This window comes from Cyprinodon variegatus, unplaced genomic scaffold (assembly GCF_000732505.1).
Source record: "Cyprinodon variegatus isolate N-32 unplaced genomic scaffold, C_variegatus-1.0 Scaffold39, whole genome shotgun sequence".
Classification (NCBI taxonomy): Eukaryota; Metazoa; Chordata; class Actinopteri; order Cyprinodontiformes; family Cyprinodontidae; genus Cyprinodon; species Cyprinodon variegatus.
Window position 1 is genome coordinate 2114966 of NW_015150492.1, and position 4006 is coordinate 2118971.

Sequence of the window (4006 nt, forward strand, 5' to 3'; positions counted from 1 at the left end):
AGTAAAACAGCACAAAAAAAGGTAAAAACAATACCGTTACTATCAGTACTATGAATCTAAACTCTTAGCAGATTCAAAGGACAATCTAACCCAAAATTTGCAGGGTTTTGTCATAAACACTGTATGTGGCAAACAAAAATATGTATTGCAACCTTATATTTTTTGCTAATTTGGCTCAAATTCTTGCTGTGTCTTTTTTTTTATTATTATTCTAAACTGGGCATACATGTCTTCTTTTTCTTTGTGGCTCAGCGGTTGTTATTCTTCCTCCTTTTCAGCTTCTTATGGAACCAACACCTTCCAGGGAAGGAATGCTCACACGAGCCTGATCAGCCAATCAGAGATGTGTGGCCCTGTTACACTGGCATAACAAAAATGTATTCTTTTGTTTCATTAAGGTTTTACTGTTGATTGTGAACAGTCCATCACTGTGAATAAAATGTTTGAAGTTAAGTCTGTTTCAATTTCAAGGTTTCAAACATGTAATCACAAGACAACACATTCAGTTTTAACACAATAATGACCATCTAAGGTTCAGTATATTTTGCAGTGTTCAAGTAACACTTTAATAGTTCTGAGTGCATTTGGTCCCTCTCTCAATTAGTGTTGAATTAGCTCTCTACATAGTTTATATCTTTCTCCAGTTGTTGTTGTAATAACTCTAAAAGAGTAAATGTACTTTGACACAGCATATTTAACACTGTGGAATTTATTTTTTTAGACATATTCTTTGGTATATATGAGCATTCAGATAAAACAACTCAGCTCAACATGTTATGGTTAAAAAATATTTAAATTTCAATGACTAAGGACTTGGTTGTTGCAAGAGAAGAGGTTGTTTCAGATTAAAAAAGAGTCAAACAAGGGTAGATTTAAGGCCTTTAGGTGCAAGACTATGGTGTGTTCATGAACAATGCAATACCCAAAGACTGAGTGGACCAAAGAATTAGGTGGGACAAACCTTTTGACTGTTGCTAAATTAGGCAGCTATACCATGAGATCACCTCTGTGAACCCAAATACATAATTGAGAAATACATCACATTCAAACCCAGTGTGCTTGAGGTGATGAGCACAGTTCTAAGGAATTTACCACAAGGGTGAGTGAATGAATCAGGTTTGTCACTGCTGTCTGAAACTCCTACAGTATGAGGAGCCATATTAAAGAACCCTTTGCCCGCATTTTTCTCTTTTTTCCCCCCTTATCATCAGTCACATGATGAAAAAAGATGACCAAGGGATTGCCCTCCTGTTGGATAAATGGCACGGTGGCATCACTCTGTGGAATACCCACTGGTAAACTGCTGTTACTGGAGAAATGGACGTGAGCAAAACTGTTACTCGCTGCTTCAACCGACTGAGCTTGCTCATCTTTTGGACTGCATTCATCACAGAGGGAGGGGTATGGAGTTTCATTTACTGTACGAGGACAGATAGGGATGAGTCAAGGGTAAGAAGACATCAAATACCCATCACCTATCACCCTAATTTATTTCTTTACTGAAGCGGATATCCATCAAATAGGTGACCAGTACAGTAAGGGCATTGCTGCATAATTCAGTCCATTTGTTGGTAATATTGTATGATCTGCTTTACATAAGTATGCCACTATACTAAACATTCAAGTTTAGTGGTTTCATGAGAATAGAGACAAACTAGAATGATTTTATACCTTAGCTGGCTTTAGCTCTTTAGCATAAGCTTTAAATGCGCCTTTAGGGAGTTTGAGAATTACTATGTTTTAAAAATAAAATCAGGGTAAAGGAGTGATGGGAAATGAGGGCTCTTTGTAAGATTTAAATGCCGCACTTCATTCTCTGCGACACACTGTTGGTAATTTATTGCCACAGCCATTACGGTTATTAGAAAACTCACTCAGGAAGACAAATAGCAGCCTGGCCGGTCGTTGGTCTTCCATCAGGGCTGACAGGGGAGACGTGGTACTCTTTGCTATTGACATTTGCAAACCTAAAGCTAAGCTCTGCTAGATCTATTGCAATTCAAAACCCAATCTAATGAGCTAAATCACCTCTACCCTCAGCACATAGCTTATTTTCATTTCCTTTATCAAAGGAGGAGTAACCTGGTCAGCAACAGACTACAGCCTTAAGAGACTGTTATTTCATACAGAGATTTTGCTCTCTGCAGACTGATAGATTAAAATGAATCTTGCCATAAATACTTTCTATCACAAAGGGCCATTAAGAGAGAATGTTAGGAGAGTCTAAATGGAGGCCATTACTTCTGTATGACTTAGAGAGGAAAGGAGGTAAAGAGGGAGGAGATTTTAGACAAAAGCTCTATGTGCCACTGTAGTTTTTCAAATATAACATTTCTGAGGCTTGTGAGTCATATTCCTCTCAGTGGCCCAGAAAGAATGACGAATGAATCCAGTTGTTTTGCGGCTATCCAATGTGAAAGGTGACACGGCTGTCAGTGATGGCGTTGGCCCCATAGAAACACTGTATTCTGTGGACAAAATAAGAGCTTTTAAATCAAAACCTGTAAGAAAACAACATTTAAAAGTTTGTTTTTTTTGTTTTTTTAACCTTGCAGGTCATTTCCACCACTACTATTTTGCAGTCTTGCTTTATTTGTACCTGACGTTTGTGGCTACAAAAAGGATCCATCTACAGTTGAACAACCCTAACCCATCTCAAAGCATTTTAATCCCACTTTGACAATAGAGGAATTAGAATAATTTTCTATGATAAAGCAGTTACGCAACTCTAACACATGTTACCTATTAACAGGAGGTCATTAGAGCTATTGATTCAATTTTTTAATTGCTCACACTTTGGGTAAAGTACCAGATCAACAATCAAAGGAAATTCAGTGTAATACCATTTAACTAAGTTTGTCTATATAGTGCGTATTCACAACACATGTTAACTCAAAGCACTTTACAGAGACAATTCAATCAGTTTATACTGTACAGTCAGATTGCTCTTATGATCTTAAAAAAACAGCTTATTATATCAAGTCACTGACTTGCTGGTCACGCCCCTCCTGGATGAATATGTGGTGACAATATCTGCTTACATTTCTCATTGACTCTACATCAATCCCTCACACTGAGCATCCAGGCAGCTGCAGTGTAGAGGAAAAGCTCCCTTTAACAGAAAGAAACCACCAGCAGAATCAGTGTGAGGACCTTCTGCTGATGCAAACTGGGGGTTCAAGTAGAGAGAGGCAGTCATACAAAAGACAGCACACATACAAAAGGTAATGGTACTCCAGCTTCACAGTTGGATCTGTCTAGGAAAGAAACCCCTTTTTCTTCAGTTTGGAGTCACAGCCAAAAATGAACAGGCCAGATGATGCTAATATGACGTGAAAAAAGCAAAAAGAACAATAACGTATTTGTTGAACTAAAACATACTGCAGAATGGGAGCATGGAGATGGCATGAAGCAGAATTTTGAAAGGTGTTCCCTTTGTCTTCCAGCAGCCTAAACCTATAGCAGCATAAATGTAGAAAATATCTCAGCATATGCTGACCATATTGAACAAGGTATGAGAAGAGCCAAGGATACAACAAGGATACAATACAGCTCCTACTTCTCTACTCACCCTGTGACAAAGCAAACATCACTTTGTTTTTAACTATAAGCTTTGTCCAAAAAAAATTAAGCCTAGCCTTGTTGAAGATCAAATGTCAATACTGTAATGGGAGCGACATCCGCCTGACATCACATCCCTGCGACAGTGTTTACATAAGCAGCAGACTCACGTTCAACTCTCCCTTGCCTCTGGCTTTTTGGTCTTGATTGGGGAGACATGCAATCCTTTTTATTAGCTGAAGCTAGTTACATAGCCACAAAATCCCATCCGGAGAATAATCTGTGTTTGCTGGATCAAGCCAGACTGCACACTGCCTACAATTCAGAGTGAGCTGAACCTAGGGTCTTGTTTTTCCTGCATTTCAAATCAAGTCAAATGTGGTGTTTTATGAACTCGCCTGCTGAAGCAGATTAGTCTCTGTGAGAGCTGCCAGTTGAAAGAGTG